The following is a 13,926-nucleotide window of genomic DNA, read 5'->3' on the forward strand; positions in this document are numbered from 1 at the left end:
TTAAAGAGATTGTTTGACTGTTTTGGCAAACGTGTTTTTCTCATGCGTCAGTATCGATTAACGGTAACAAAACAATAAATTGGTCAACAAATATATATCTATATTGTATTTCGCATTACGAGACTTAAAAAAAAAAGAATTATGGGAAGGGGGTATTGAAACGAGTATCGAGTGCAAATGAATAATCGTAGAGTACTCATGTTGGACGCTTGTTGAGAGTTGCAATCGTTTATCCGTTTGCAATAAACGCAAAAAAAAAAACAAGTAAGAGAGCTATAGTCGAGTGTGCTCGACTGTGAGTTACCCGCTATCCATTTTGAATATGAGCAAAACAGTACGGAATGCCAAAAATATTAAAAATATACAAAGTTCCGTTTATATCTTTCAAAATATACCAAACAGAACAAAATATACCAACAATATACTGAAATGATATACCAAAAATATTTAAAATATACCGAGTTATATTTGTGGTATATTTATATAATACTACCTTTAAAATATACCATAACATACAATATATACCAACAATCTGCAAAATTAATATACCAAATATAGTAAAAATATACCAAATGGTATATATGGTATGTTGATATAATATAGCTTTTAAAATAAATCACAGAGTACCAAAATATACTAGCAATATACCAAAATAATACGACAAAATACTAAAAATATACCGAATGATGTATGTGGTATATTGGTATAATCATACATTTGGAGTATATAGAGTACAAAATATACCAGAGAGACGGACATCATTAAGTAGTCTCGGTTGTTGATGGTGATCAAGAATATACGTATATACTTCATGGAGTCGCAGATGATTCCTTTTATATAACTTTCCAGCAGCCACAAATTTATAATACCCTTCTACCCTACGTATAGCGGGTATAAACACAGTAGAGTCGGGGGGCTTGGCACTCGCAAACTGCATCAAAATGTACCATATAAATACGTACATATACATGTATGTTTGTATGTATGTATGTGTGTATTTCGACAGATGTACAGATGTCAGACCAATGGATGGATGGTGGCTAGGCGCTACTGCACATGAAGAAAACCCCAAACAACGTCGCCGCCAGCTCGTAAATTGTGAATGGGCAACATTTTGGGGGTATATCAATGGCATAGCTCATGGCATGATTTCGGCTTGGTTTGGCATGGCTGCTTCATCAGACATCAGACATTAGACATCAGACATAACGACATCGACATCGACAACTGGTAACTGGTAACGACATGGACATGGACATGGACGACGCCACTGAGCGATCATTACTTCAACAGCGATCGGTGCCAAGAGTGAAACGACAACGAACAGCAGCAGCGGCAGCAACATCGACACTCAACGCTACACTGAGAGAAAAACTTAAGCGCAAACACAAAAATAATAAAATTAAAAAAAAAATAACATACTATAGAAGAAAACACGAAGATTAAAATTCATGATTTAAGATTTGTTTTGAAAAAATAAAATTATTCTATTTAGTTTAATGATATCTAATGATCTCACTTTGAATAATGTGAATGTAATAATCCATATTTCCCCGATTTTCTTTTGACATTCCAAATTATTTGAGTACAGTTAGTTTAGCAAACAAATTTAAAGCACAATTTTAGTTTACATTTTCGACTATTTGAGAATTAGCTGCTATTACTTAAATAGTAAAACAATGATCAATATTTCATATAAGGAATTTGGTGTTTATTTTCGTTTTTAAAAATTATTATTTGTATAACAAGAATTGCTTCATAATATAAATAAATCGAATTAAGCAATACAATACTCAAAATATTCTAAAATAAATTTAAATTTTAGTTTGTCTAATAGTTGAATTATTTTAGCTTGATGCGAATCATTTCATAATATTACCTAACTCAATTAAGTAATAAAATACTAAAAATATATTAAAATATGTATGTATGTATAGTTGCTATAATATTTTATTTTCGTATTTCGAATTTCTTGAAAAGTTGTTCGTTTAACAAGAGCCGCTTTTCAATATTACTAAACTCAATACTACAAATATCCTATACCAAATATACTAATATACCAAAAACATACTGCAAATTGAATTGCACTAGAAATACTAGAAACAAATAGGCAGTTCAATATTTTAGTTGCTAAATCTCTTTAGCCTCAACTTGTGTTCAAAATTTTCTCGCTGTGTATGTGCACTATACATATCGTATTTTCGGTGCACAGCAAAGGGGAGTTGACAAGGTGGCAAGGGGGCGAAGGGGGGAGTGTAACTAAAATCAGGGGGAGGCCACTAAACCGCAGGTGAAGCATTCGTCCTCTAATCACAAGCAACAGCCGCAGGTGCAGCCAAAGCAGCAGCCACAGCAAAAGCAACAGCAACAACCAAAGCGGCAGCAGTTGAGCGACTAAGCGTGACTAAGTACAACTACGACTAAGACTAGTCGCGGTAACTGTCCCCTGTTCCCTCCCCCTCCCCCCATCTTTTGTGGGCTATGCAACACGATCGCTCTCGCTCTCCCTCTCTCTCTCTCTCTCTCTCGCTCTGTCCAACTGGCCGTTGCATTAATAGCGAAGCAATCAGGGCGTTGCAGAAGCGAGCGCAAAGATCATAACGAACGGTTTAAATACAATATATTAAATGGATTTATTATGCCTAGATATTGCGCCTCTCCATGAAGCATGGTAAAGCCCACAACACACAAAACCAACTCCTCCGAATTGTGGTGTACCATATGACCATACAGCTCTGACCAATGGATGGGCCAATGGCCAGCAGCAACCAGTTGTTGTTGCTGTCGGTTGTTGGCTTTGCTTTTGCTTTTCTGCTTTTTATACCCGCTACCCATAGGGTAGAAGGGTATTATAACTTAGTGGCTACAACAGGCTGAAGGACTCATCTCCGACTATAAAGTATATATATTCTAGATCAGCGCCAACAGCCGAGACGATCTAGCCATGTCCGTCTGTCCGTCTGTGTATCTGTCCGTCTGTCCGTATGAACACCTAGATCTCAGAGACTACGAGAGATAGAGCTATAATTTTTTTTCGACAGCATTTGTTATGTTTGCACGCAGATCAAGTTTGTTTCAAATTTTTGCCACGCCCCCTTCCGCCCCCGCAAATCAAAAAAAATTAAATAACAAGCGTAATTTTAAAGCTACGAAATTTGGTATATACAGTAATAACTATAGTAGTTATGATTCCTACAAATTTGGTTGCAATCGGATAGAAATTGTCGAAGTTATTAAAGAAATGCTTTTGTATGGGCAAACACGCCTACTTACTAGGGGTCTTAGTTGCTTTAGCCGACAATCTGGCACATTGTGTCGTTTATGGTATATTTTGAATGGTGTACTATATCGATATACCAAACATACCATTTGGTATATTTTTAGTATTTTTGCAGTATATTTGGTATATTTTGAGAAAAATATCGCAAAACATATTTCTTTTATTCAAAATGGGTAGCGGGTATCTCACAGTCGAGTACACCCGATTGTAGCTTTCTCACTTGTTTGCTTCGTTGTCGCCGTCGTCGTCGTCCGTCATCATCTGTAGGAGGCCTCTGACTACGATTTCGTAGTCGCAGTTATTACTACTACACACTACTACTATTGCCTTCTCCTCTCCCTCTCCCCCTACTCGCAATTAAAGTCGAGAGAGAGCAACAACAACAATAGTTAACGTCTTTTTGCAGTTTGCCGTTTGTTTCATCGTTCTCACTGAACACGCGCATAAATTTTTACTTAATTAGATACTACATTGAGCTCTACGACTCCTCTCTATATGAAGAGTCGCCAAGACGAAGACGAAGACGAAACGCTATCACAAACTCGCATGCCGCGTCTCTAGCCAACAGAAAATTGACCAAGTCATCGCTCTCTCTCACTCACTCCCTCCCCCTCTCCCACTCTACTCATCCCATATGGCACATTATTGCCGCCGCCTGTTGCAGCTGCCACTTTAATGAGCGCTAACTGTTAAGACACTGTCCACGGAACAGTTCCAGAAACGCATCTATTAACAGTTCTACAAAAAAAAAAAAACAAACTAGAAAAAAAATGTGGAAATTACTGACTTTACAATGTGCTGCGCGATCTAATTATGAAAGCGGCTTTCAAAAAATGCAAATCAACTTGTAATTAAGACAATTGTACATTTCAAAGAATATACTTAAATGCAAAAATTGTTGAAGCCATTTTCTATGCACACATCTAATTTATATACACAAATATGAAACTAAATATATATATTTAAAGTCTGTACGATGTGTTGAACATTAAACATTTTATTAATGTACATTTCAATGAATAAAGTTGTAAGACAAAATAATATGATCAAAACACAACTAAGAAGCTGACAAAGAATTTAAAGTTGCAAGATATGTTGACAATTTGAACGTCCTTTTAAGTCAAATCTATTTATTATATATTTCTCTAATTTAAATAAAAATAAAACACAATTAAGTATCAAAATCCATAGTAAAAATTGTAAGTTAGAAACAGAAGACTTGAAATTTCTACCAAGGCAATTTTTCAACGAATAAAAGCAAACTTATTTGTACCCATTTTATATCCTAAGACACAAAAGATAGAAAAATAGAAAAATTAATAAATAAATCTTGAATTAAGCACATATGAAAAAAGAAGGTTTATTTTTAAATTAAAATTCTACAAAACTTGTTTCAAGAATGATAAAATCTCAAAATTTGAAGCTAAAAATTTTATTGCAAGATCTAAAAACTTTGAAAAAAAAGTCTTGCAATCTGTTTTTCAATCAAACAGTTAATAATATAAATGAATTTATTTGGTGACAGTAACAAATCGTTCTATTCAAAATATGATTGAAATTTCAGTGGAAAAACTAAAATAAAAAAAAAATATAAATATTATTTATTGCTTCACAATATTACTAAATCGAAATATGTAATAAATGACTAAAAATATATTAAGATATGTATGGCATTCTACAAAAAAAAAAATCTGCAATTTTAATTTTACTTGCTATAATATTTTATTTTCTAATTTCGAACTTATTAATTGTTTGAATTAATCGCTTAACAAGAATTGTTTCAATTTATGAATCTTTCTTTTTTCGTCAACATGTTGGAATTTCCAGAGTATCTAGTTAGTCGATCAGCATTTCGAGCAATAATTTCGTTGCGGTTCTGTCATAAGTTTCGTTGGCCTGTGAATTATCCGTTTAACCCAAAACCTGAACTTGCCACGAATTCGTCTGGGAACTAGAGCAATGGCAGTTGGCAGTTGGCACACACCCACACACACACACACACACACACACACACACACACACACACCCACACACACACACACACACATATGGTTATATGCTGGTGTATTTACTTAGGTAAGTACTGAACTTGAAAAGATACGCTTTGCCTGGCAATTACCTCGGCAAAAGTATTTAGTTATGAGAGCCGAGGATGATGAAAATAATAAATGAAAAACACAAAAATAATAGAGGACAACCACCGCAAAGAGACCTAGACAGTGAGTGTGTGAGTGAGGGAGAGAGCAAGACTACCCTTGGCTCTACCCTCAGCTCGAATGTGTTGAGGTTGAAGTTGAAGTTGAGACTGAGTTTTGAGCGACGACCCTTAGACCATGTACAATATGTTGCGTAAGTGTCTAAACAATGGAGGCAATGCTAAGAAAGAGAAGGAGTGAGAGAGAGACAGAGAGAGAGAGAAGCATAGGCCTCAACAAATACTCACTCTCCTCCATCCTCCATGCTGGCAAAGCAGATGGCCCCTTTGGTCATGTGTCTTCCACAACAAAAAAAAATATCCTGCTCGTCATTCGACGTTTTTTCGGATCGGAATAGAATTTTTTGGGATTTCTATTTGACAGCATAATAATGCCAAGCGACGGGGTCATGGATGGATAATGGCGTCAGCGAGCGATGATTACACAATATTTATTTACACAAAAATTATTATCATTTATGATATATAGTATATGGGCACAGCGCATGTCCTCTTCTTTGTCCTGTGCATTGTGTCGAGTACTCGCTACTTAGCGCATCATTTGGGAATCGAGACAGTTGCTTCCTTCTTCATTCAGCTGCCGCAATCGAGTTGAAGATGAAGATGAAGATGCAAGATGCAAGATGCCAATTGTTGTGAGCTGTCAGCAATGAAATTTTCAATCATACGCACAGCGCATTAAAATTAGAGCGTGTCTCTGGCGTTTTCTCTCTGGAGAGCTGACAATCATATTTCTCTTTGTGTCGCATTCGCAAACGTTCAGCTGGCAATAACAATGAAGCATTTGGGGGGGGGGGGGGGGAGAGAAAAGCGCAGAAAGTTACTCTTTGCATCACATTCGCAAACGTTTCACAGGCATACAACAAATAATAGATAAATATTGCATTACATTCGTAAACGTTTCACTGGCATATATTTCAATCAAAATGAATTCGCAAAAAACAATTCATTAAATGATGTATAAAATATAATTAATATTTATTACTTTCGTAAACGTTTCACTGGCATGCATTTCAATTAATGAGTATATGCAAGAAATCGTTTAGAAAATGACGCGAAAATAATTTATTAAATATAAAGAAGTATAAAAACAAAATGTATTCCCTTCGTAAACGTTTCACTGGCAGATATAACTCTTAATTACTTTATTATTCACTACGTTTTTCAAGATCACGTAAATATCATAACATAAAATGTTGCGACAACTTATGTACAAAATATAGATCAAATTTATTCCATTCGCAAACGTTTCGCTGGCACAAATATCGAACATCTCTAAATGATTTTTAAAGCATCAATTATAATTTCAGGCAAATTTAAATAGATTTTTAATGTACCAAACTTTTCAATTAACGATTATATGCAAGAAAACCTTAAAAAAATGATGCGAAAGATAATGCAAATTATAATAAAGATTTATTCCTTTCGCAAACGTTTTGCTGGCAGAAATATCGAATAACTCTTTATTATTTAAAAGGCATACATTTTTATTTTTGGAAATTGAAATACATTTTTTATTTACCAAACTTTTAAAGATCCCCTAACTATTGATTTAGACTAAGCTCTAATTCTTCTCATTATATCAACTACTAATAACGGTAGATTTGTATCTATAAATATGTTCATATTTTGCCAAATTCGAACGCATCCTTGCCTTACATTCACACACAATGCCAATGCCAAAGATTTTAATAGAAATAGAACCCAACATCATAAAGAAGGAAAACACTCTTATGCCGTTAAATAATATCATATAATTTTTTTTTTTTTGTTTTCTTTTGAAAGTGGCAGGATAAAGGGTCCTGCAACGATGATAATGATGATGATAGAAATTAGAGCAGACGGCGGCAACAGCTGCCGGAGAAGGAAAACGAATCGAATCGTATGTTGCTCAAGGATTAACAGCATAAATAAATAACATTGAGCCGAATGCCGATCAACGGTTTATGAAAGTGATGCGAATTCACGATGTGGAAAAAGCCTTAGGAAAAATATAGAGTATAAACTCTGTGTAGAAAATGAACTGGGAAAGTAAAACTTCGAGAAAACACTATGAAAAATGTTAAAATTTTTATTTTCACGCATACTTGTAATCAAGCAGGTAAGATTAAGAATTGGCTAAATATTCCTGATACTAAAAATATTAATTTAATCACATAGAAGTTCTGATTAAATATATAATCAAGCAAGTAAGAATAAGATGATGGTAAATAAGAGTAATAGCAAAAATAACAATTGAATCACATTAAGAAACTTACCATTTTTCACTTCTTAAACGTCGCATTGAAGAGTTCTAAAAGAAAATGAAGAAAATATATGAAATATTTTAAACAAAATTAGTAGCGAAAGAAATGTTCTACATTATTTAAGGCATTCATAAAAAATGTATGTATTTGGCTAGTAGAAAACTGAAACTAAAAATAAAACCCGTTAAAATATACTAAATTAATATGCCACAAAAATACTAAAATATACCAAAGACTGTATTTGGTATATTGATAACGTACGCATCAGATTGGTGATTAATATACCGTAAAATACTATAATATGTCGAAGGCTGTATTTGGTATATCGATAAAGTAATACAAAATACACCATAGAAGTAAAAAAATTGACCAGATTGTCAGTCAAAGCAGCTAATATCCGATTGCACTGGGCGTATTTTGTCATACAGCACTATTTCTTAAGCTCTATCTAAAATAGTCTTTGAGATCCAGAGTTTCATACTAACGGACGGACAGACAGACGAACAGAAATACAGACAGACAGACAGACAGGCGAACAGGCAGACAAACGGATCAAGAATATATTATATATACTTTAGAGGGTCGAAGATTTCTTCTTCTGTCTGATTCACACAATTTTTGCATGCTCAAAGTTATAAAACTCTTCTACCTAAGGGAAAGTGGATATTGATATATAATTCTTTAACAAAAACATAAGAAGTTGTGGCTTTATATTTTGATGTAATAAAATTTGAAAGCGTTTCCAATGAGCTTTAAACATTTGCCAATAATATTTACCTAAAAGACTGCAAATGATTAGAAAAGTCTTGTTGAAGCAGAAGCCGCATTTTGTGTGGCAAATAGACTGACACTGATGAAGCGCAGATCATGAAAAACTCAGCGCAAAACGATAGAGAGGGAGAGAGAAGAGGCAGAGATTGAAAGGGAAGCCCATTGAACCAGTTAGCAAGTTGCAAGTTGCAAGTTGCAAAGTTGCAGCATGAACAGCTTGAAGCAGCGGCAATTTGGTGACCTTTGCACAATGCAACGCTGACCTTGAACCCTTTTTCAGTTGTTGTTGTTGTTGCTGTTGTTGTTGTTTTTGCATTGCATTGCCAAACGATTAACCAGCAACGACTCAAGGCTGTGACTTAAATAGCTCAGACAGAGCAATTGTGTGTGTGAGAGACGGAGGGGGGCAAGAAGAAGTAATGAATACACAAGTATAAAGAAAAAAAATAAACTTATGTATATATAGAGTTTGTGTAAAACATAAAAACAAAAACAAAAACAAGAGTCGCGAGAGTTGAATGCTACGAAGCGGCGGTTAGGAATGTTATGTAAATTGAACTTGAAAATCGTTGAAACAATGGCAAAGTTTTTGAATATTTCTCTCGCTTAATTAGAAACGCAAGGAGGCGAACGCAAATAATTCTCCCGCCCCCTCTCTCTCTCGGTAGGGGGAAGGGTTACGACAGCAACGCGGCGACATTGCCCATAATAGGGAAGAGGGGAGCAGCAAAGAGGGGAGAGTGCGAGAGATGTGCATGAAAAGCTAAAGTTGAGGTTGAGGTTGAAGTTGGAGGAGGTGCCGCTGACAACAGTGGCTGGCCGCATAAATTATTCAACAGTTGCGACGACGACGAAGAGGTGAGAGAGAGGTGACAACTAGGGTGGAGGGGGCAACAGGGAAAGGGAAGGCGGGGGTAAAAGATGCGACAGGTTGGACGTCGCGCGATCGCAACGCTCGCGGTTTCGTTTCGTTTCGTTCCGTTCCGCATTGGCGACGCAATCCAACGCAGCTTAAGAGAGACGAGACAAACCGAGATATTCGTGGGGTGCACAACTACACTGAGAAAAACAGCTATGTACTTGAGTACTTAGAGTACTTTATAGTTGTGAATTGCACTTCATTGTAATTATATTTATTTAATTGGAAATGAATAAAAAGAAATGTAATATAAATTGTACTAAAAATTTAATTGAAAATAAACAAATCCATTAAAAAAGAAATTTAATATAAATTTTACTAAAAATAATAAATTATAAATAATAATAAATAAATAAATAGATTTTACTAAAAATAAAAAAAAAAGTAAAATAAATTTATAGTATTGAAATTTTATCAGAGATTAAAAGAGACCAAGTTCGTTTAAAATTTCGCCCACACAATTCGACAAAAATCGAATAACAAGCGTAAATTTGAAGCTAGAGTTGCGAATTTTGGTACAGACAATAATAACTATAATCTTTATGATTCCTGAGAATTTGATCGGATACAAATTGTAGAAGATATTAAAGAACAACTTTTGTATGTCAAATTACGCCTGCTTACGTCCTAACTGCTTTGGCATATAATTTGGTATATTTTGACCACTATGGTATATTTTCAATGTAGTAATCTATATACCAAATAAGGCTTCTTCGGTATATTTTAGAATTTTAACTGTACATTATTTGGTATATTTTAAGAATAGTCCTGCAGTGTGTTGTTTTTATAAAAAATGGTTAGCGGGTATCTCACAGTCAAACACACTCAACAGTAGATTTCTTACTTATTTTATATATTGTTTTACATTTCCCTCTTTGCCATTTATTTTAAATTGAATTAAAATATTAAAAAAAATTTTTTTTGCATAAACAATTTATCTTGCTGATTTTAATTACATTGAAATGATATAAAAATAAATAAAAAAAAAATAAAAAATAAATAAAAATAAAATAATAACAGCGCTTTTATTTTAATATTAAATAATAATAATTATTCACTAATTTCATTATATAATTATAAATATATACAACTTGTAATTTGAATAGTTGTTGCTTTTATATAAAGTATAAAATAATAAAACAAACAAATAATAAATTGACACAAGAAACAAGAAATTAAGACGATTAACATATTTGTATCAAATTTACGTCACTTTAAAGTCAGAATTATTAAATAATAATATTCATTAATTTCATTATATAATTATAAATATATACAACTGGTTATTTGAATATTTGTTGCTTTTATATAAAGTAGAAAATAATACAACAAAAAAATAATAAATTGACACAAGAAACAAGAAATTAAGACGATTAACATACATATTTTTACGAATTTACGTCACTTTGGAGTCAGAAGTGACAAACATGTATCCACATGTGCTCGCCTCTGAGTCTCATAATTTTTCTCGCAGTGTATTTCAGCGTAGCTTCGAGGCGGGTGTGTGTTGGTCAGGGGGCTGGGCAGATAGGCAGATAGTCGGATAGTCAGATAGTCAGGGGAGTGTCTTGGATAATGTCATATGCATACGCGTGTGTGCAGGTATTTGCCAGCGATTTGTGACGCCGACAACGGAGACGCGACGTTGACTTCAGTTGAAAATCATTAATGTACTCGTCGTAGATATCTAAATGTGGTATGAGCAGGTGCCAGAGGGCGTGTATATGCAACTGCAACAGTCTCTATGTGTGTGTGTGTGCGAGTGTGTGTCTGAAAATTGCTCTGGGAGACCAAAAATTTGAATCGTCCCCAGCATTGTTATGCAAATGATGTCGCTTGACACGCAAACGCCACCACGTCGACATTGCCGACATGGTCGACACCGTCACCATCCCCCTCTCCCTCTCTCTCTCTATCTCTCCCGTCTCCCTCCCCTCTCCCACAACGTCGTCATCGTTGTCGCGAACAGATCTCTTTGTTGTTTCCACCTCAGGCGATTGCATATACTCGTATTATGCGATCCACTCTACACACACACACACATACAGACTCACACACACAGACTCACACATTTTGCACTCTTCTCTGTTGCTCTCCACCCGCTACTCTCCACTCTACACTCGAGGTTGTCTTCAGAGTGGCCAGTTGAAGCTCACACAAAGTCGCAACACAAATGTCAACACACAGACACACTCACACACACACACACACACACACACACACACACACACACACACACACACACGCACACACATAGAGCGAGAGTCAAAAAGCAAAGTGGATCAACAAGAGCCAAGATGACCACAGCTAACTTGATGGGTCACTGATTCCCAGACTTAAGACGCGACACTCGTGAGATACGCATCAAATGAATATGGGAAATATGCATATTTCCTAAGATATTTATCTAGCGACATGTGAATATATAATGTAGTAAACATGGTAAATAAAACATACATTTTATGTTGCACAAATGTTTACAGAAAATATTATAATACGCTATACATTTTTATAAATAACAAAGACAAATTTGGAAAAAATTTATAATAAAAATTAAAAGTATTACATTTCTTTATTAATCTTCTGCATTCAAAAATGATCTCAGACCCGATTTTATATTATTTTCCGATTTTATAAATAAAAAAGACAAATTAAAAAAAAAAAACAAAATACAAATAAAATTGAATATGGTCTTATAAAGTGTAAGCTTTTGCATGTCAAGTGTTTTTTTTATATTTTTCTAATTTTAGATTTTTTCTTTATTTTTTACCATTAAGCATTAAGAAAAAAATATTTTCCTTACTGAAACTTGACTTTATAATTTGAATGTTATACATTAATGTATATAAATAAAAAAATATATTTAAAAACAATAAACAAAAATGGAATAAGTCTTTATACATTATTTATTTTTCTTTCATTAAACTTTTGCATCCAAAAATGTTTTTCAAACGTGTTTTTATTATTATTTACCAATACGATTTATGAGTCTAGAGCGACGATTTTTGGAACATACAATAATCACTTAAGTATTAAAGAATCCTCAAGATTTGGTTGCTATCAGATAAAAAATGTAGAAGTTTAAGAAATACTTTTTATGGGGAAACACAATCTGGTATATTTTGCACTCAGTGGTATATTTTGAATGTAGTACACTATCAATATACCAATATATAGCCTTTGGTATATTTATAGTATTTTTGTGGTATATTTCACAATTAATACCGGGTATCTCAAAGTCGAGCACACTCGCTTGAAGCTTTCTTACTTGTTTATATTATTTGTGAATTTTTCGGTTTTTTTGTTTTGATTAATTGTGAGTGGTAAGTAAAGAATTATCTATGCAATGTATATAATTATTATTTTATATATAACTTTAAACTCCTGCCTTTATAAAAAGTTCCGAATTTTTTCCTTTTCTTAAAAAATAGTTAGAAATCCAATAGCGCACATATTCATAAGAAACTGATGGCAATCATTATTATGTGAGAAACTGAAACTAAAGTTCAACTAAAAGTCAAGTTGTGATAGAAGAGGAGGGGAGAAAGGAGAGAAGAGGACAGGAGAGGGATGACACCTGGACCCAGCAGCTGCTGGTGATCTATTTCATTTGATCTTGAAAGCTGCGTGATGCAGTGTCACGTGAGTTGCAGTTGCAGTTGCAACTAGCAAGTGGCAAGGAGGCTTCTATTGCCACCATCAGACAGGGGAGTGAGGGGGAGAGGGATAAACAAGAGGCTGTAATTAGCGAAGCGGGTCTTAGCCATTGCATGACATTTGGCTTTGACCACACGACGATGAATGATGCCAAATTAACCGACACTAAACAACGAGTTGGCCTGCAATCGACATGACTCTCCATGACCATGGCTAGAAGAAGAAGAAGAAGCAGCAGCAGTTGCAGTTGCAGTTGCACGCTGTAAAGTTGCAAGCTGGGGAGGAGCAGTGGGGTGAGGAGTTGAAGAGGGGGGACACACACAACATTGCCTTGCGATATGATGGGCTGAGACCTCCTGCTCTGCTCTCTGACCAAGCTTAGCTTGTGAGCTGCACTTCTTCTGGAGCTGCGTGTTCGTTAAGATGTGCCCACAGATAACACAGAGGCGGCAACAATTTTTTTTTCCGAATTGTAAACAATTTGCGCTGCACTCTAGCGAGTATTCGAGTATTCGACCAGTTTAATGGGAAAACTCTGCTCAACTCTCGAAACTCTTTGAAGCCACATGACCAGGCACAATGTGTGAATTGAACTCAGCATGCGGCACAAAATGCGCTGCAGCAGATCTTTCAGATTCGTTAATTAAACTAAAGAAAAATCCAATACACCAACAACAAATATCTTGAAACTGTCATGAGATCCCAAAAACACAACACCACAAAAAAAATTACGACAACCATGCAAAATCTCTCCACTCACAGCAGGTGTTTGGCTCACCCACCGAAAAAATGCCTCGATCATCGATCGATCAATTGCATTAAAGTCAAGTCTAATTTT

General features: G+C 34.8%; 1 protein-coding gene across 2 annotated transcripts in view; it reads right to left on the reverse strand.

Moving 5' to 3' along the window:
* LOC117565843 (uncharacterized) overlaps positions 1–13,926 on the reverse strand; it is a 328,547-nt gene that overhangs the window by 151,329 nt on the left and 163,292 nt on the right. For both annotated transcript variants that reach the window (XM_052007886.1, XM_052007885.1), the window contains exon 9: positions 7,754–7,788. The gene's annotated coding sequence lies outside the window, so the exon portion shown is untranslated. The remainder of the gene's footprint in view (positions 1–7,753; positions 7,789–13,926) is intronic.

Source organism: Drosophila albomicans, chromosome X (assembly GCF_009650485.2).
Source record: "Drosophila albomicans strain 15112-1751.03 chromosome X, ASM965048v2, whole genome shotgun sequence".
Taxonomy (NCBI): Eukaryota; Metazoa; Arthropoda; class Insecta; order Diptera; family Drosophilidae; genus Drosophila; species Drosophila albomicans.